This window comes from Gopherus evgoodei, unplaced genomic scaffold (genome assembly GCF_007399415.2).
Source record: "Gopherus evgoodei ecotype Sinaloan lineage unplaced genomic scaffold, rGopEvg1_v1.p scaffold_31_arrow_ctg1, whole genome shotgun sequence".
In the NCBI taxonomy this organism is placed as follows: domain Eukaryota; kingdom Metazoa; phylum Chordata; order Testudines; family Testudinidae; genus Gopherus; species Gopherus evgoodei.
The window spans coordinates 3,569,674-3,590,583 of NW_022059983.1; positions in this window are offsets into that span (position 1 = coordinate 3,569,674).

Genomic DNA, 20,910 nt, shown 5'->3' on the forward strand with positions numbered 1-20,910 from the left:
GGAGGGAGGGAAGGAGGGGTACATGTGGAGATGGATGAAAGGATGGATGGAAGGACAGGTACACATGGAGATGAATGGATGGATGGATGGTGGGAAGGACGGGTGCATGTGGAGATGAATGGATGGATGGAGGGAAGAAGGGGTACATGTGGAGATGGATGAATGGATGGATGGAGGGAAGGACAGGTACATGTGGAGATGAATGGATGGATGGAGGGAAGGAGGGGTACACGTGGAGAAGGATGGAAGGATGGATGGAGGAAAGGAGGGGTACATGTGGAGATGAATGGATCGATGGATGGATCGATGGATGGATGGATGGATGGAAGGAAGAGTACATGTGGAGATGAATGGATGGAGGGAAGGAGGGGTACATATGGAGATGGAGGGAGGGAGCGAGGGAGGGAGGGAGTGGTATATGTAAATAATACAGCAGGGCAAAGATTATCCAAGAAGTTCTTGGAATGTATTGGAGAAATTTTTTTTATTTCAGACAGTGGAGAAAGCTACTGGGGACAGGCTGTTCTAGATTTGATTTTAACAAATAGGGAGGAACTGGTTGCATTTGAAAGCTTAGGTGAAAGTGATCATGAACTGATCATGATGAGTTTGTGACTCTAAGGAATTGGTAGGAGGGAAAACAGCACAATAAAGATAAAAGAAGGCAGAGACTTTAGCAAACTCAGGGAGCTGGTAGGTAAGATCTCATGGGAAGGAAGTATAAGGGGGGAAAGAGTTTGAGAGAGTTGGCAGTTTTTCTTAGAAATGTAATTAAGGGAACAAGAGCAAACTATCCCACTTCAAAGGAAAGACAGGAAGTACGGCAACAGATCACCCTGTCTTATCCAGGAGATCTTCAATGATCTGAAACTCAAAAAAAAAGAGTCCTACAAAAATTGGAAACTAGATCAAACTACAAAGGATGAATATAAACAACTAACACAAGTCTGTAGGGACAAAATTAGAAAGGCCAAGGCACAAAACGAGATCAAACTAGCTAGAGACATAAAGGGTAGCAAGAAAACATTCTACAAATACATGAGAAACAACAGGAAGACCAAGGCAGGGTAGGCCCATCACTCAATAGGGGGAGAGGGGGAAACAGTAACAGAAAATGTGGAAATGGCAGAAGTGATGAACGACTTTGTTGTTTCGGTTTTCTCCAAAAAGGTTAGTAGCGATTGGACATCTAACATAGTGAGTGCCAGTGAAAATGGGGTAGGATCGGAGGCCAAAATAGGGAAAGAACAAGTTAAAGATGACTCAGACAAGTTAGATGTCTTCAAGTCACCAGGGCCTGATGAAATGCATCCCAGAATACTCAAGGAGCTGACTGAGGAGATATCTGAGCCATTAGCGATTATCTTTGAAAAGTCATGGAAGATGGGAGAGATTCCAGAAGACTAGAAAAGGGCAAATCTAGTGCCCATCTATAAAAATGGAAATAAGGACAACCTGGGAAATTATAGACCAGTCAGCTTAACTTCTGTACCAAGAAAGATAATGGAGCAAATAATCAAGCAATCAATTTGCAAACACCTAGAAGATAATAAGGTGATAAATAACAATCAGCATGGATTTGTCAAGAACAAATTGTGTCAAACCAACCCGATAGCTTCCTTTGACAGCGTAACAAGACTTGTCGATGGGGGGAAGTGGTATTTGTGGTATATCTTGACTTCAGTAAAGCTTTTGATACTGTCTCGCATGACCTTCTCATAGACAAACTGGGGAAATGCAACCTAGATAGATCTACTATAAGGCGGGTCCATAACTGGCTGGAAAACTGTTCCCAGAAAGTAGTTATCAGTGGTTCACAGTCAAGCTGGAAGGGTATATCAAGTGGGGCCCTGCAGCAATCAGTTCTGGTCCAGTTCTGTTCAATATCTTCATCAATGATTTAGATAATGGCATAGAGAGTACACTTATAAAGTTTGTGGATACCAACCTGGGAGGCGTTGCAAGTGCTTTGGAGGACAGGATTAAAATTCAAAATGATCTGGACAGACTGGAGAAATGGTCTGAAGTAAATAGGATGAAATTCAATAAGGACGAATGCTAAGTGCTCCACTTAGGAAGGAACAATCAGTTGCACATATACAAAATGGGAAATGACTGCCTAGGAAGGAGTACTCCGGAAAGGGATCTGGGGGTCATAGTGGATCACAAGCTAAATATGAGTCAACAGTGTAACACTGCTGCAAATAAAGCGAACATCATTCTGAGATGTATTAACAGCAGTGTTGTAAGCAAGAAGACACGTGAAGTAATTCTTCCACTCTACTCCACAATGATTAGGCCTCAGCTGAAGTATTGTGTCCACTTCTGGGTGCCACATTTCAGCAAAGATGTGGAGAAATTGGAGAAAGTCCAGAGAAGAGCAACAAAAATGATTACAGGTCTAGAAAACATGGCCTATGAGAGAAGATTAAAAACATTGGATTTGTTTAGTCTGGAGAAGAGAAGGCTGAGAGGGGACATGATAACAGTTTTCAAATAGATAAAAGGTTGTTACTAGGAGGAAGGAGAAAAATTGTTCTTAACCTCTGAGCGTAGGACAAGAAGCAATGGCGTTAAATTGCAGCAAGGGAGGTATAGGCTGGACATTAAAAAAACTTCCTTTCAGAGTGGTGAAGCACTGGAATAAATTGCCTAGGAAGGGTGTTGAATCTCCCTCATTGGAGATTTTTAAGAGCAGATTGGACAAACACCTGTCAGGGATGGTCTAGATAATACTTAGTCCTGCCATGAGTGCAGGACACTGGACTAGATGACCTCTCATGGTTCCTTTCAGTCCTACACTTCTATGATTCTATGTGGGCTGGCTGGAAGGATGGAGGAGTGTGTGTGTGGAGATAGATGTATAGATGGATACATGTGGGGATGGATGGATGGATGGATGGAGGAGCATGTGTGGGAATGGATGGATGCATGTGGAGCTCAATGGATGGCGGGGTACATATGTGGATGGATGGATACATGTGGAGATGTATGTATGTACAGATAGACAGATAGGAGAATGAAGGGATAGATGTGAGGATAGATGGAGGGGTACATGTGGAGATGGATTGACAGATGGACGGATGGATGGAGAGGTATATGTGGGAATGGATGGATGGACGGATGGATATGTGTGGGAATGGATGGATAGATACATGTGGGGGTGGATGCATGGATTTGTGTGAAGATAGATGGATGGATGGACTGAGAGTCATGTATGGAGTTGGATGTATGGATACATGTGGAACTGGCTGGATGGAGAGGTATGTGTGGGATTGGATAGATGGATACATGGATAGATAGATGGATGAGATGTGTGTGGAGATGGAGGGAGGCGATCAGATCCATGAAGAAACCCTAAGTCGATAATGCCTGTAACACCCCTGCAGCTGCCATCTGACAGTATTGTTACTATTTGTTAGTAAATATTCACCCTTTTAGTCCTTTACTTTCCATATATTTGATCCATTTACAGGACCTGTGTTAGGGGTTTGAGCGCCCTAGGCGCACGGCAATTTCGCTGCCCCGCGCACTGGTCCCACGGCTCCGGTGGAGCTACCGCTGCCCTGCGTGCGGACAGTCGGCTGCTCCCACGGCTCCGGTGGAGCTGTCGCAGTCGTGCCTGCGGCAGCTCCACCAGAGCCGCCTGCCACCCCTCCAGCAAAATGCCGCCCACCAATAATCCTGGCGCCCGAGGTGACTGCCTAGGCCACCTAAATGCAAGCGCCGGCCCTGTCCATTAATATATCAACTATGCTTTAGAATCTGTATGACATTAACAAAGAAGATGTTTGAATTCTGGGTCTTGTCCTATAAGTAACTCTAGTCATGTATTTTATCTATTAGGCTTTAATCTAATAATCTGTGGCATCTCCATGCCTATAGAACACCAGATATCCTTGAGTGCCTTAATTAGAGGCTAAAATAGGGAAAGAACAAGTCAAAAATTACTTAGACAAGTTAGATGTCTTCAAGTCACCAGGGCCTGATGAAATGTATCCTAGAATATTCAAGGAGCTGACTGAGGAGATATCTGAGCCATTAGCAATTATCTTTGAAAAGTCATGGAAGACAGGAGAAATTTCAGAAGACTGGAAAAGGGCATATCTAGTGCCCATCTATAAAAAGGGAAATAAGGACAACTCAAAGAATTACAGACCAGTCAGCTTAACTTCTGTACCCAGAAAGATAATGAAGCAAATAATTAAACAATCAATGTGCAAACATCTAGAAGATAATAAGGTGATAAGTAAGAGTCAGCATGTTTGTCAAGAACAAAACTTGTCAAATCAACCTGATAGCTTTCTTTGACAGAGTAACAAACTTGTGGGTAGGAAGGAAGCAGTAGATATGGTATATCTTGATTTTAGTAAAGCTTTTTAAACCGTCTCACATGATTTTCTCATAAACAAACTGGGAAATGCAACCTAGATGGAGCTATTAGAAGGTGGGTTCATAACTGGCTGGAAAACCGTTTCCAGAGAGCAGTTATCAGTGGTTCACAGTCATGCTGGAAGGGCATAACAAGTGGGGTCCCTCAAGGGATCAATTCTGGGTCCAATTATGTTCAATATCTTCATCAATGATTTCTATAATGGTAGAGAGAGTATACTTATAAAGGCTGTGGAGGATACCCAGCTGGGAGGGGTTGCAAGTGCTTTGAAGGATAGGATTAAAATTCAAAATGATCTGGACAAACTGAAGAAATGGTCAGAGGTAAATAGGATGAAATTCAATAAAGACAAATGCAAAGTGCTCCACTTAGGAAGGTACAATCCTTTGCACTCATACAAAATGGGAAATGACTGTCCAGGGAGGAGCACTGTGGAAAGAGATCTGGTGCTCATAGTGGATCACAAGCTAAATATGGGTCCACAGTGTAATACTGTTGCAAAAAAAAGCAAACATCATTCTGGGATGTATTAGCAGGAATGTTGTAAGCAAGACATGTGAAGTCATTCTTCCACTTTACTCTGCGCTGATTAGGCCTCACTGGACTATTGTGTCCAGTACTGGGCACTACATTTCAAGAAAGATGTGAAGAAGTTGGAGAGGGTCCAGAGAAGAGCAGCAAAAAGGTCTAGAAAACATGACCTATGAAGGAAGATAAAAGCAACTAGGTTTGTTTAATCTGGAGAAGAGAAGGCTGAGAGGGGACATGATAACAGTTTTCAAGTACATAAGAGGTTATTACTAGGAGGAGGGAGAAAAATTGTTCTTCTTAACCTCTGAGGATAGGACAAGAAGCAATGGGCTTAAATTGCAGCAAGAGAGGTTTAGGTTGGACATTACGGAAAACTTCCTGTCAGGGTGGTTAAGCACTGGAATATATTGACTAGAAAGGTTGTTGAATCTATCACTGGAGATATTTAAGAGCAGGTTGGAGAAACACCTGCCAGGGATGGTCTAGATAATACTTAGTCCTGCCATGAGTGCAGGGGACTGGACTAGATGACCTCTCAAGGTCCCTTCCAGTCCTATGATTCGATGAATATAGATCTAATGTTGATGTAAGCATTAAACCTGGGATTGATGAGGGGTGATGTTTCCTAGGGGGAATCAGTAGGGAAGAATGACCATGGTGGGGAAAGAGGGACCCACTGAGAGAGATTATCTTGAACAACGTTGATCGTCTCCAGTGTAAATGACGATGCCTTCACACGTGGATCAGTACAGATTTCCTCTGAAAGGAAATCCCATCAGGACAGATGGTTCTGGGCCAGGGAGACTGGAACAATGTGTATAGTAGGGGTGCTGAGAGCCATTGAACCAAACTGTAAACTCTGGATATGATGGAAACCACTTCAAGCCAGGGGGAGCTGCACCCGCAGCACCCCTCGTTCTGGGTGGGTTTTTGTGGCAAGGAGGGGTCTCTTTGTCTATATAATGACAGAAGGTTTGGAACTTAGTTGGGGGATGAAACTGCACATCCCACCCGCTCCAGTGGAGAAGGGACATGGCTGCGGGGTGGGGCTGGATCTGTTCTTGCTGTGCCGTGCACAGGGCTGTGCCGATTGCCGACTGACAATTTTGGTTACAGAATTCCAGCTGTCCCTCTTATGTGACAATCTCAAACCGCCATTAACTTCAGACATGCAACAATATCACCTCTGCCCCTCCTCTGCCAGCTGGGCCAGCTCCTCACCCATGCCAGCCATGCACAAACTCCCCACCCCTCCCTCGCAGGCTTCACCCGCAGCCCCACCCACAAACCTCCCCACCCCATCTGCCGCTGGCCCTGCCTCTTCTCCCCAGCCTGCCCCAGGCTCTGGGGCTGGGGAGAGGGCCAGCCTGGAGTGTGGGACCAGCACGGAGCTCAGCTCAGGCAGCGTGACCCTCTTGTGTCCTCTGCCCAGCCATCTGGCACTGTTAATGATCAATTTTTGCTGCAGTTCAGGGAAGGGGGGTGGGATCAGAAAAGGGAGGGGAACTGTAGATTGGGAAGGGGGCAGAGGGGTGCAGGATGTAGCATTGGGAGAGGGGTGAGAGTATGGGATCAGGGACTGGGGGATGGGTGGGAACAGGGATTGGGGAAGGGTGGGAGACTGGAGAAGGGGGTGTTGGATCAGGGAAGGGAGGAGGGATTGGGAAAGGGGCAGGAACCTGGGATCAGGGATTGGGAAGAGCGGGGGTGTGGAATATGGGGCCAGGGGAGGAGTGGGATCAGGGATTGGGGAGGGGCTGGAACATGGGATCAGGGATTGGGGAGGGATGGGAAGGATAGGGGACTGGGGGAGTTGTGGGACCAGGAATGGGGTGTGGAATATGGGACACAGGGAGGGGTGGGATCAGGGATTGGGAAGGGATGGGGTGTGGGATTTGGGACTGGGGGAGAGATGGGATCAGGGATTGGGGAAGGAAGTAGAAAATGGGACTAGGGGAGGGGTGGGAAGGATATGGGACCGGAGAAGTTGCGGGATCAGGAATGGGGGAGTGGTAGACAGATTGGAGATAGGGGTGTTGGATCAGGGAAAGTAGGAGGGATTGGGGAGAGGGCAGGGGCGTGGGTGGGATCAGGGATCTCCCAATCATGGGGGACACGGCACTGGGCGGGGGCACTGGTTGGGGCAGGGAGTGGGATGTGGGACTGGGGCAGGAACAACCTGCGGCCCAGCTCCCCCGCGACTCACCGTCTTTCTCAGCCATCTCCTTGCCGCGATTAATGATTGACTGGAGCCAGTGGGCCGGGCCAGACAGACCCCGCTCCCCTGGCACCTGGCAAGTCCTGCACCCTGGGGACAGAGAGCACAGCGGGACGGTGACTACAGGGTTCCCAGCCCTGGCTGGTGCCAGCATAGGACTCCTGGGCTCTGAGATCCTGCCCGAAGACCCCAAATCCCCTGCCTCTGCAGCCTTTCACCCCACAGGCCTGGACACACGGGGATGGCTTGCCCGGCACTGACGTGTAGTCACCTCTCGGGCAGGGCAGCTGGGGAACAACTGCACCTAACGCCTCATGGGGATGGCTCACCCGGTGCTGACATGCAGCCACCTCTGGGGTAGGGCCTGATTCTGTGCTGTCCAAGCTCCACGTACTGAGCCACATCCCCTGCAAGCCCATAGGGCAGGCACTGGCTGTGGGAGCCGCCCTGGAGGGAGACAACCACAGCATCCAGCCAGCCACTGCCGAGCCTGCACTGCTGTTTTGGCAATGGGCAGCACTGGAAAAACCATTCCCCCTTGTGCCTTTCCATCTGCCCATCCCCCATCCAGCCACCCACTCATCCCCCCATGCACCCCTCTCCATCCACCCACGCACCCCTCTCCATCCACCCACCCATGCATCCAACCACGCACCCCTCCATCCACCCATCCCCCATCCAGCCACCCACCCATCCCCCCATGCACCCCTCTCCATCCACCCACGCACCCCTCTCCATCCACCCACCCATGCATCCAACCACGCACCCCTCCATCCACCCATCCCCCATCCAGCCACCCACCCATCCCCCCATGCACCCCTCTCCATCCACCCACGCACCCCTCTCCATCCACCCATCCCCCATCCACCCATCCATCCATCCAACCACGCACCCCTCCATCCACCCATCCCCCATCCAGCCACCCACCCATCCCCCATGCACCCCTCTCCATCCACCCACGCACCCCTCCATCCACCCATCCCCCATCCAGCCACCCACCCATCCCCCCATGCACCTCTCTCCATCCACCCACGCACCCCTCTCCATCCACCCACCCATGCATCCAACCACGCACCCCTCCATCCACCCATCCCCCATCCAGCCACCCACCCATCCCCCCATGCACCCCTCTCCATCCACCCACGCACCCCCCATCCACCCATCCCCATCCACCCATCCAACCACGCACCCCTCCATCCACCCATCCCCCATCCAGCCACCCACCCATCCCCCATGCACCCCTCTCCATCCACCCACGCACCCCTCCACTCACCCATCCATCCAACCACGCACCCCTCCATCCACCCATCCTCCATCCATACACCTACCCATCCCCCCATGCACCCCATTCATCACCACATGCACCCATCCCCCCAGACACTCCTCCAACCACCCATGACCCATCCATCCACCCACCCATTGCACCATGTACCTCTCCATCCACGCATCCCCCATCCAGCCACCCACCCTCCCCCATGCACCCCTCCATCCATCCATTCCAGATCCAGACACCCTCCTTACTCCTCCAGTCACCCATCCTGCCTCCCACCTATCCTCCTCCGCCACACCTCTCCATCCACGCATGCATCCCCCCACATGCCCCTCCATCCACCCATTGACCCCATGCACCCCACCCCCCATTCTCCCTCACACCCCTCTATCCATCCATCCACCCACCCCACACACCCATGCCCCACCCCGATGTCTGTGCACCCATCCCCCAGAGGGTGGAGTGATCTGGGTGTGGTGCCCGAGGATGGCAGGAGATTTGGGGCACAGTGCCCAGTGGGGGTCAGTGTGGGGAGTGTGTATCTGAGTGTTGTGCCCTGAGGAAGGGGTGACGTGGGTGCGGTGCCGAGGGGGTCCAGGATGGGAGGTGTCTGGGACACAGTGCCTTGGGCGAGATGCGCAGGGTGGGGGTGCCCGGAGGGGTGTCCAGGAGCAGTGCCTGGGGCCAGGGTCTGGGGCACAGTGCCTTGGGTGAGATATCTATGGTGGGGGTCCCCCCAGGGGGTGTTTGGGAGCAGTGCCTAGGGTGAGGGTGTCCGGGGCACAGTGTCTTGGGCGAGATGCCTCAGGTGGGGGTGCCTGGAGGGATGTCTGGGAGCAGTGCCTGGGGCGGAGTTGTCCGGGGCGAAGGTGGCTGGGGCACAGTGCCCTGAGCAAGATGCCCAGGTGGGGGTGCCTGGAGGGGTGTCCGGGTGCAGTGCCTGGGGTGGGGGTGTCCAGGGTGGGGTTTTCCAGAGCACAGTACCTTGGGCGAGATGCCCAGGGTGCGGGTGCTCGGGGGGGGTCCGGGAGCTGTGCCTGGTGGGGGTGTCCAGGGCATGGTGCCCAGGATGCAGTTCATGGGGCGGGACTATTGGGGCGAGGGTGTCTGGGGCATAGTGCCTTGGGCGAGATGCTCAGGGTGGGGGTGCCCCGGTGGGGGGGTGTCCGGGATCAGTGCCGGGGGGAGAGTGTCCAGGATCAGTGTCCAGGGCGGGCTGTCGGGGCACAGTGCCCGGGACCCAGTTAATGGGGTGGGGCTGTCTGGGGCACAGTGCATTGGGTGAGATGCCCAGGGTGCGGGTGCCTGGGGGTGCCCGGGACCAGTGCCTGGGGTGGGGGTGTCCGGGGCGAGGGTGTCCGGGGCGGAGGTGTCTGGGGCACAGTGCGTTGGGCGAGATGCTCAGGGTGCAGGTGCCTGAGGGGTGTCTGGAAGCAGTGCCTGGGGCGGGGTTGTCCAGGGCGGAGGTGTCTGGGGCACAGTGCATTGGGTGAGATGCCCAGGGTGCGGGTGCCTGGGGGTGCCCGGGACCAGTGCCTGGGGTGGGGGTGTCCGGGGCGGGGGTGTCTGGGGCACAGTGCCTTGGGAGAGATGCACAGGGTGCAGGTGCCGGGGGGTGTCCGGGAGCAGTGCCTGGGGCGGGGTTGTCCAGGGTGGGGGTGTCTGGGGCACAGTGCCCTGGGTGAGATGCACAGGGTGCGGGTGCCGGGGGGTGTCCGGGAGCAGTGCCTGGGGCGGGGCTGTCCAGGGCGGAGGTGTCTGGGGCACAGTGCCTTGGGCGAGATGCACAGGGTGCGGGTGCCGGGGGGTGTCCGGGAGCAGTGCCTGGGGCGGGGTTGTCCAGGGTGGGGGTGTCTGGGGCACAGTGCCTTGGGTGAGATGCACAGGGTGCGGGTGCCGGGGGGTGTCCGGGAGCAGTGCCTGGGGCGGGGTTGTCCAGGGTGGGGGTGTCTGGGGCACAGTGCCTTGGGTGAGATGCACAGGGTGCGGGTGCCGGGGGGTGTCCGGGAGCAGTGCCTGGGGCGGGGTTGTCCAGGGCAGAGGTGTCTGGGGCACAGTGCCTTGGGCGAGATGCTCAGGGTGCGGGTGTCCAGGGGGGTGTCCGGAAGCAGTGCCTGGGGCGGGGTTGTCCAGGGCGGGGGTGTCTGGGGCACAGTGCCTTGGGCGAGATGCACAGGGTGCGGGTGTCCAGGGGGGTGTCCGGAAGCAGTGCCTGCGGCGGGGTTGTCCAGGGCGGGGGTGTGCTGGGGCACAGTGCCTTGGGTGAGATGCACAGGGTGCGGGTGTCCAGGGGGGTGTCCGGAAGCAGTGCCTGCGGCGGGGTTGTCCAGGGCGGGGGTGTCTGGGGCACAGTGCCTTGGGCGAGATGCTCAGGATGCGGGTGCCGGGGGGTGTCCGGGAGCAGTGCCTGCGGCGGGGTTGTCCAGGGCGGGGGTATCTGGGGCACCGTGCCTTGGGCGAGATGCACAGGGTGCGGGTGCCGGGGGGTGTCCGGGAGCAGTGCCTGGGGCAGGGTTGTCCAGGGCAGAGGTGTCTGGGGCACAGTGCCTAGGCGAGATGCTCAGGGTGCAGGTGCCGGGGGGTGTCCAGGAGCAGTGCCTGGGGCGGGGGTGTCTGGGGCACAGTGCCTTGGGCGAGATGCACAGGGTGCGGGTGCCGGGGGGTGTCCGGGAGCAGTGCCTGGGGCGGGGTTGTCCAGGGCGCGGGTGTCTGGGGCACAGTGCCTTGGGCGAGATGCACAGGGTGCGGGTGTCCCGGGGGGTGTCCGGGAGCAGTGCCTGGGGCGGGGTTGTCCAGGGCGGGGGTGTCTGGGGCACAGTGCCTTGGGCGAGATGCTCAGGGTGCAGGTGCCGGGGGGTGTCCAGGAGCAGTGCCTGGGGCGGGGGTGTCTGGGGCACAGTGCCTTGGGCGAGATGCCCAGGGTGCGGGTGTCCGGGGGGGGGTGCCCAGTCCGGGAGGTCCCTTACCGGTGACACGTCCCTGGGCTCCGGCGGGCTGCGGGCTCACCGTGCAGCTGGCCGGGGCTGGGCATGGGCCGGCTTGGCGGGGGGCGCCGGGGTCCCCCGGCCCAGGCGGCAGCTCAGCGGGGCGATGGTTCACCTGCGGCGGACGGAGCCGGGGGCCCGGGAGGGGAGCGCGGGGCTGGGGGAGGGACCGGGCAGGGCTGCCCAATGGGAGTGGCCGCTCCAGGACACCTGTGCACACCCCCACGGGGGGGGGGGAAGGGGACTGGGGGACCAGGCTACACACAGCACCTGTGGGAGGGGAAGACGGAGCTGGAGGGGAGTGAGGGGGTCTAGCGGTTGGGGGGGTGGGGTTCTGGGAGCCAGGACTCCTGGGTTCCATCCCAGTTCTGGGGGGAGGGCCCCGGCAGGAAGCCCCGCCCCTAGCAATCCGTGGGGCTGGCAGCCCCCCTCCCTTTTCGCTTCCAGCTGCCGCCTCCCTTCGCTCAATAGGGCCATTGTGTCCTGTGCACCTGGGGGCGCCTCTTCGCCTGCGCAGGGGCTGGGAGGAGGGGAGCGGGGGCAGCAGATGGCAAACCTGCTCTGGCTAGGTCCCAAACTGCTGGCTGCGAGGCCTGGCGTTTTCCAGGGGAGGAGCGCACGCTTTGCTGTCCCCCTCCCGCCCCTTCAGCCCTGGGTATAGAGGGGAAACTGAGGCACGGTGAACCCAGGAGTCCCGGCTCCCAATCTCTGCACTAACCACAAAGCTGTACATCCGACTAACAAGGGGCCACATTCATCAGTGGACTCCTAGCTGAGGCTAATGTTGACGTCACATTAATTTGCAACCCTGGAAAGGCTGCACCACAGTGTCTCCTCTTACAGCCTGGTGTAAATCAGGAGTGACCCTACTGCAGTCACTGGAGCCAGTTTGCCTCTTGTAACCATGGTGTAAATCAGGAGTGACCCCGTTTCAGTCATTAGGGTGGATCCCCCTCTCGGTATCACTGGTGTAAATCAGGAATAACCGTCTGGTGGCACCTGATATTGACACTGATGCATGTGACTGCAGCTTGCCCTGTTTCCGCCATCCCCCTGTTAGCTCCTTTCCCATGGGCAGAAAGGGGCCAATCCCATTCTGGGCCTGCATCCAGCCAGCCCCTGGAACAGGCACCCAGGGATGGTGGGGACAGGCAGCTCCCAGAGCCAGAGGGGTTTGCTGACTCAGGTCTCTTGAGCATCTGCTCTAGCTGGGATTGAGCCCAGAGGTGCCTGGAGTCAGCCTACTGCCCCCCAAGTCCTGCTGCCACTCTGGATTTGCTCTGGTTAATGCACAGCAGATTATAGCATGGGCTAGATTGGGAGGGGAAACTGAGGCACACAGTGGGGGAGGGACTGGCCCAAGGCCACATGGCAGGCCAGCGGCACAGCTGGGAACAGACCCCAGGTGTCCTGAGAGCCCAGAGCAGTTTGGAATGAAATGACCAACGTTGGCCTCTAGAGAAGTGCAAGGTCCCACCAATCACTTTCCCGTCACAACTTATCAGGGGCATTTCAGCACCCGGTGCAGGTCAGAAATCTGGAACCCATTTCCCATTAAAGAGATCAAGAACCCCCACTGCTCTGAGTGCTGCACAGGTGCTGTTGTTAGTCGTTCAGCTGTGTGTGTGTTCTCCCTGTGTGCTGCCCCAGCTCTGTGCAGACACCTCGTGCGAACTGCCCAATGACCACAAGATCCGTTAAGGTACGAAGGCACTAGGCCAGGTTTCTTGTCGATGAAGCACGGTAATAGCACCTAGCAGACTCTACAAGGATACTAAGACGTGTGCCTGTGACAATGGCAGTAAATGGCATTCCCCCCTCAGCTGGACCAAGATACTCCCTGTGAGATACATATTTATACTCTGACACAAACAAGTTACATACTGCCTCTGACATAGTCACTGCCCCCCTGACGTGGCTAGTTATTACCCATCACCTTGAACATGTTGGTTTGATCAAAACATTTCTGTTACGTACTGTCATCCTGACCTTATCTGTTAGGAGGCATCAGTGTGTTCCTGTTACCCTTGGGGAATGTTTTGTACCATCCTTGATAATGGTATGTTCTCGTACCACTTGATATTGGGCTGTGTTTTCTGCTTAGCACTTCTTAGCTTTCTGCTAAGCTTTCTGCTTAGCACTTCTTAGCAATGTGTATTTCTGCAATATCAGCCCTGTTCTTGAGAGATTCTGTGAGCAGGTCCTGCCTCATACCAGAGCTCTCATACAAGGACTTATGTCTCAGGTTCTCTTCCTATGACATTCCTCCGCTTTTTGCCATTGTATGCGGAGGATGTTTACTCATCGTCTTGGAAAAGCATAATGCATGGATTGAAGCTGCCCAGTGGGCTAAACACTGTTATGTGGCCACCTTACTCTTCTATTCACTCATTCACAGAATCATAGAATATCAGGGTTGGAAGGGACCTCAGGAGGTCATCTAGTCCAACCCCCTGCTCAAAGCAGGACCAACCCCAACTAAATCATCCCAGCCAGGGCTTTGTCAATCCAGGCCTTAAAAACCTCTAAGGATGGAGATTCCACCACCAACCTAGGTAACCCATTCCAAGGGCACACTGTTGACTCATATCCAGCTTCTCGTCCACTGTGCTCTCCAGGTCCTTTTCTGCAGAACTTCTGCTTAGCCAATCGGTCCCCAGCCTGTAGCGGTACATGGGATTCTTCCATGCTAAGTGCAAGACGCTGCACTTGTCCTTGTTGGACCACATCAGATTTCTTTTGGCCCAATCCTCCAATTTCTCCAAGTCACTCTGGACCCTATCCCTACCTTCCAGCATAGCTACCTCTCCCTGCCAGCTTAGTGTCATCCACAAACTTGCTGAGGGTGCAATCCATCCCATCCTTCAGATCATTAATGAAGATGTTGAACAAAACAGGCCCCAGGACAGATTCCTGAGGCACTCTGCTTGATACCAGCTGCCAACTAGACATCGACCCGTTGATAACTACCTGTTATGCCCAACCATCTAGCCAGCTTTCTATCCACCTTATAGTCCATTCATCTAATCCATACTTTTTAACTTGCTGCCAAGAATACTGTGGGAGATGGTATCAGAAGCTTTGCTAAAGTCTTGATATATCACATCCACTGCTTTCCCCATATCCACAGAAGCAGTTATCTCATCATAGAAGGCAATCAGGTTGTTCAGGCATGACTTGCCCTTGGTGAATCCATGCTGACTGTTCCTGATCACCTTTCTCTCCTCCAAGTTCTTCAAAATGGATTCCTTGAGGACCTGTTCCATGATTTTTCCAGGGAGTGATGTGAGGCTGACCGGTCCATAGTTCCCCGGATTCGCCTTCTTCCCTTTTTCAAAGATGGGCACTATATTTGCCTTTTTCCAGTCATCCAGAAATAGATTCCCCATCCATCCCTTGGTCTGCACATTCCCTCATACAACTGCTGGACAGATTTTATTTTTCAATTGTTTTTAGTCCCTTATGGTGTACCTGGGAATATTAGGCCAAGGACCATGACTGAGGCGTGGGGTATAATCTGTGGGTGACATGAGGAGTCCTTTACACTTAGTTGGTGGCTGATGATATGGGCTTTGGTCAGGATTATAATATACACATATGTATATGTTTGTACCTTATACATTTGTATGGGACACATTTGGTTTAACACACCCTACAGAGTATGCAAGTATACAGGTGTCCAACAGCCCTTACATACTGAACAAGTCCAAACATTTTCTTTTAAAACATTAATAAGCATTTAATTATTTCTTATAATGATTATTCATCACTATGGCAGTGTTGATAGCTAGGGGGGTTTCTTTTTTTTTTTTTTAAACCAGGCGTTGTCATTTGGCTTTTGTGATTTGTCGTTGCATGTAGCAACGCATTCCCATCAGTGCAATTACTGGTATGGCTTGTATTCCCATCAGCGTTACACGTAGCGTTTGGACTATGGGGTGGAGAGTAACATCCTCTGGGATTGCCCACTAAGGTGTTTCTAACTTTCTACTTCTGTTTGTTGTTGGATAAGACGAGCTGTGGGTATTAAGGCTTCCTTGGTTCTTGCCACCAACTCATGTATGTCCACTTGTAATTGCTCCACTGGGGGAAACAATTCAATCAATACGTTTTGTAGGTTGCCGGGAGGAGTAATAGTATCAGCGGCAGGCGTTGGCCAAAATCATGGGTTCCGATTTGGACTGTGCTGGTGCACACAAAATCCTGTATTGATTCCAGGACAAATGCTTCCATGTATAGAAAAATTGGAATATCCCAGAGCATAGGCACCAACTTCCCCTCATCCATGAGGCCCTGCCCTAGCCCCATTCCAACCCCTTCCCCTGAGTGCAGCACCTTCCCATTCCTTCTCTCCTCCCCCTCCGTATACTAACACTGCCACATGGCAGCAGCCAGAGGAGTAGGTACGTGACACACTCAGGAGAGGGAGGATTTTTCCCCATGGGTGTTCTAGCCCCAGAGCACCCACCCCATCTTGTATTTGTCCTACCTCAGTGCAAATTCTTTTTGTACCAGTAAGGCCCAGTTTCTTTTTGCATTGTTGCTGCCCATTGTAGCACAGCAGTCACACAACCACCATCCATTATCATAGAATATTGCAATTGGAAGGGACCTCAGGAAGTCATTTAGTCCAACCCACTGCTCAAAGCAGGGCCAAGCCCCAGACAGATTTTTGTCCCAAATCCCTAACTGCTCCCCTCAAGGATTGAACTCACAACTCTGGGTTTAGCAGGCCCATCCTCAAATCACTTAGCTATCCCTGTTTAATTTCTAAGCCAGTTTCAGTTATTAGGCACACCGTGGGATAGTGCTGCACGTAAGTATTACTTATCAAAGTTCCCACGCTGTTGGCATAGTTACACTTTGACTGGATCTTGCATCCACCTTGGGCTGGCCATCATGATGCGAAGGCTTTTACTGTCATTAGGATCCACACTTGAAACCTTAGCAAATTTAGCAAATTGTAAAAGCACTGGCGCAATGGTATTTACTCCGTGCTCCTGTATTTGTTTTGAAAGGGCCAATCTTGTAATTTTAACGGTAACAAGCTTTGCTTGATGATTTCAATGACTCTATCACCATAGCCCACACAGGCAGCTGTCGGTGAACCCTCATACTTCTCCAGGTGGTTAATAATTGACAGGATAGTAGAATTTAGGTGGCTGCACCCCTGAGCAATTGAACTGAACCCTTGGTAATTGCATGTTGATCCAGCAATGGGCTGCTAATGCCTCCTCCCGTTTTGATGGCCTTACCTACTCCATTAACGATGATGTTTATTTTCAGATTGAGATTTTTGATATCTACTGAACTCCAGATGGACATGCCAAGACCTGAGCCTACCAATACGGTCCCCATAAGACCTCTTTTTTTTCTCCTTTGCTGTGGATATTGTGCAGATATGGCCTGGAGATTTAAGTTTAGTAAACCCGCATCATTCATTTGAAATGCCCAGACACAGTGAGAAACAGTCCCTGGTCCGGCTGAGATCAGGCCCCCATTGTGCCAAGTGCTGTTCAGACACAGTCTGAGACAGTCCCTGCCCCAGCTGAGATTGGACCCTGTTGTGCCAGGTGCTGCCCAAACACAGAGTGAGAGACAGTCCCTGCCCCTAAAGAACTTGCAATCTGAACAGATGAGACAAAAGCTGGGTTTGAGGGGAAACTGAGGCACAAAGAAGGGGGAGGGGAAGAAGTAACTTGACTGAGGTCACACAGTTGAACCCTGGAGTCCTGAGTCCCATCTTACTGCAGTACCCCTTAGCTCATGGTGCCTCTCAGCGAGTGACAAGTCCGGGCTAAATTGAAGTTGCCTGTGCCCTTTTCTTGTTGCGTTGTCTGGCCGGGAGGAAATCAGTCTGATCGCTGTGCACAGGTACGTAGCTGGGCACGTGGGCCAGGCTGGCCGATGCTCCTGCAAAGCAGCAAGCAGGGCTCAGCGCAGGCCCGCGCATCATTTCCTTTCCTACCTTGGCTTTTCTTCCCTTAGCAAATCAGCTGGGAGCCCCTGCGGAGACCTGTGGGGCTGGCAGGGTGACAGACTCCCAGCCGGGGTCCAGAATGTGAACCAGGGCCCGGGAGTGAGTGGGGATCCCGACAGTTAAACCTCTGCTTCCTGCTGAACTCGATGTACCGCGGATGCCCCTGGAACCATGGGCTAAGGGACACCGGCGGGAGCTCGGCTACATCTGGGAAACCCAGGCGGGTTGAACCTCACAAGCCTAAGGCCACCGGGCTGCTTCTGCCAGCTGCTGAGTGGCTTGGAGTCCCACTCCCCCATTGTAAAAAGAGGCAGCATTCCCTAGTAGATAGACCAGGATCTGCCACTGGCCTGCTGGGGACCTTGGCCTTGCGAGCTGCTGCTGCTAAGAGCTTGCTGGAGGGGGGGAACCATAACAGAAAAACTTGTGTTGTGCCATTTTTGTGCTTTTCTTTTCTGCCCGGAAACTCCCCTGCTCCAAAAGAGGCTTGTTTCCTGCTTATCTTTGAGCTTAGAGATGCCAGGCACTCCCTGGTTGTTCTGGAGGCTACCTGAGAGCCCCAAGGATGAAGCGTTGGGACTTTTCTCAACCCGTCTGCCAAGCACCTAGGTTTTACCATTTCCCTAGTCCTGGGCATTGCAGACATGACCCAGAGCGCTCTCCCCTTGCTGCCCCATTGCAGAAAGGATGCTCTGTGCTCTGAGCAATACTCCCCAGAGCCCTGGGAGCAGATCGGGAAACCCAGACCACAGGGCTCTTCACCTTGGCAGGGTGACATGATGATGGGGCTGGCACAGCGCAGAGCTAAGGCAACGTATCCAGCTATGGATCTGGCCCCAAAGTCTCCATCTGACCCTGTTCAGTTCTTCTCTCTGAACCCAGCAGAGCTCTGCACCCCAGGCTCTCGGCACATCCTATTGTTGACTGGGATCTCTCCCACCCCTTTTTTCTTTTACTGGAGTGTTGGTTTTCATAACCATTCATCCCCATAAGGAGTTCTTATGGCTAGGGCTCCCTGCCCTAATGTTAGTGTTCCTATGGGTACAGCTCCCCGCCTTAGGTGAAGGGTTCTCATGGGTAGGACATTTGGAGTTAGGGTGCAGGTTCCTATGGGGAGGGCTCCTGGCCTTAGGGTTAGGGTTCCTATGGATAGGCCTCTTGGAGTTAGGGTTATGGTTCATATGAGTAGGGCTCCCCATTTTAGGATTAGGGTGCCTATGGGTAGGTTACCTGGAGTTAGGGTTCCTATGGCTAGGACTCCCCGCCCTAGGATTAGGGTTCATAATAGTAGGCCACTTGGATTTAGGATCAGGGTACCTGTGGGTAGGGCACTTGGAGTTAGGGTTATGGTTCATATGGGTAGGGCTCCCCATTTTAGGATTAGGGTTCCTATTGGTAGGGCACTTGGAGTTAGGGTTCCTTTGGGTAGGCCAATTGGAATTAGAATTAGGGTTCCAATGGATAGAGCTCCCTGCCCAGTGTTGAGGGTGTGACATTACTGACATGAACTGTGACTGTATAGATCATTGTTGCAACCAAGGGCCTATAGGGTTGTGCCAAATCTTGTACAAAAGGGGGTCAAGTGAGGTGTCTCTGAAAAGGTTGTAATTTGCTTGTTATGATTATGCTGTCTGTAGGTGTGTATCATTTTGTATTTGAAATTATGACTATTGGCTATGCATGTGTCCCTCAATGTGTTTCATTCTAAGTAGCATCGGTGAAGCATTTGGTCAGCTTCTTGAGAGAGGACTTATTCTGAGTAAGTGCTCAATCAAGGAACACTTAACTGACAATGGACCTTGGGAGACTCCAATCCATATCTGAGGAGCCTTCCTGGGAACGTTCAAAGTAGCCTGTGAGCAATGGCTGCTGCCTGCAAACTGAGTCATGTATGGACCTGTGACTTGTCTATGTGACTCCAGACTCCATCTTTCTGCTGTGATTTTCTGCAGTTAGAACAAAGGGGTGTCCTTCCACATAGCAGAGAATATAAAAGGAGAAATTTTGCTTAAAACTGAAGCTCTGAACAAAGGACTGAATGGCCCATCCAAGCTGGGATGTTTGTACTCCGGAGACTTGATTGGTTTAAATCAGCCGTTATCCCATCAAGTTTGAACTGAAAACTTTGCAGTTGTTGTATAATTGATTCCATTTAACCCATTTTAACTCTCATCTATATTCCTTTCTTTTTATAAATAAACCTTTAGATTTTAGATTCTAAAAGATCGGCAACAGCTTGATTTGTGGGTAAGATCTGAGTGGTATATTGACCTGGGTCTGAGGCTTGGTCTTTTGGGATCGGGAGAACCTTTTTTCTTTTACTGGAGTGTTGGTTTTCATAACCATTCATCCCCATAAGGAGTGGCGCTGGTGGTGATACTGGAGTGGCTGAAGGAATTGCTTGTGTGACTTCTGGTTAGCCAGTGGAGTGCAACCAAGGTCCTCTCTGCTGGACTGGTTTGCTGTGCCTTAGCAGTGAAGGACCCCCAGCCTTGAGCTGTAACTGCCCTGCTCTAAGCAATTTGTCCTGAATTGATACTCTCAGCAGTGTCCCGCCAAAGGCTGCTTTGTTACAGTGGCGTAGCCATGCAAGGATCCACAGAACCAGATCAATTAAGCTTTGGATCAGAACCCCACGCTATCCAAATTGGAATTTTGGTACTGAGAGTTTTGTTGGTTAAAGAGCAGTTGCAATGGGTGAGCAAAGATCATATGAGGCCTTCACAGAAAAGGCCTGGAAGATTTGTGTTCAGAAAAGGGGATAAGTACAAATCAAGAACTGAGAGAGCTGTTAATAGCCAGTGACCAGGAGGCAGGAGCACAGCCCTCACCTGACACTACAGAAGCTGCAAAAGCAATTACAGTGCAACAGGCAGCAAATAAACTGCAACTTCAGCATGACCAGAAATGAGCAGATCTTCAATTGCTGGAAAAGCAAAAGACGCTAATACGGAAAAGGAAGCCAAGGAAAGGGCTGCTGAAAGAGAAGGAAGCTGCTGAGAGAATGGCTGGCTCATGGAAGGCACATGGAGCGTATAGTGGCTGAGGAGAAAGCTCACCAGATGCATCAGGAGACCGCCAGCCTTCAGCTATGAGTATTGGAAGAGCAGAGAAAGTCACCACCGCCTGGTGCTCCACTTCGAGATGAGGCCGGCGCAGGGGCCTCAGCTTCTTGTTTTTTGAGAATTCCTCTAATGCTTTAGGTAAGCATTGTGAGCATGGAAACTTCAGCACGGCGAATCTACACAAACACAGCGAGAGACAGTCCCTGCCCCAGCTGGGATCAGGGCCCCGTTGTGCCAGGCGCTGCCCAGACACACAGTGAGAGACAGTCCCAGCCTGAGCTGGGATCAGGGCCCCAGGGCCATCCTTAGGCATATGCAGAATATGCCGCTGCGTAGGGCACCATGTAATTTGGGGCACCAAATTTTGTGGTGCCCTAGGCAGCTGCATGCTGCGTATGCAGCGCTGGCTCCAGCGACCAGTCCCATCCCACAGCCAGCCCCCATGCTCCGCCCCCACCCTGCCCCAATT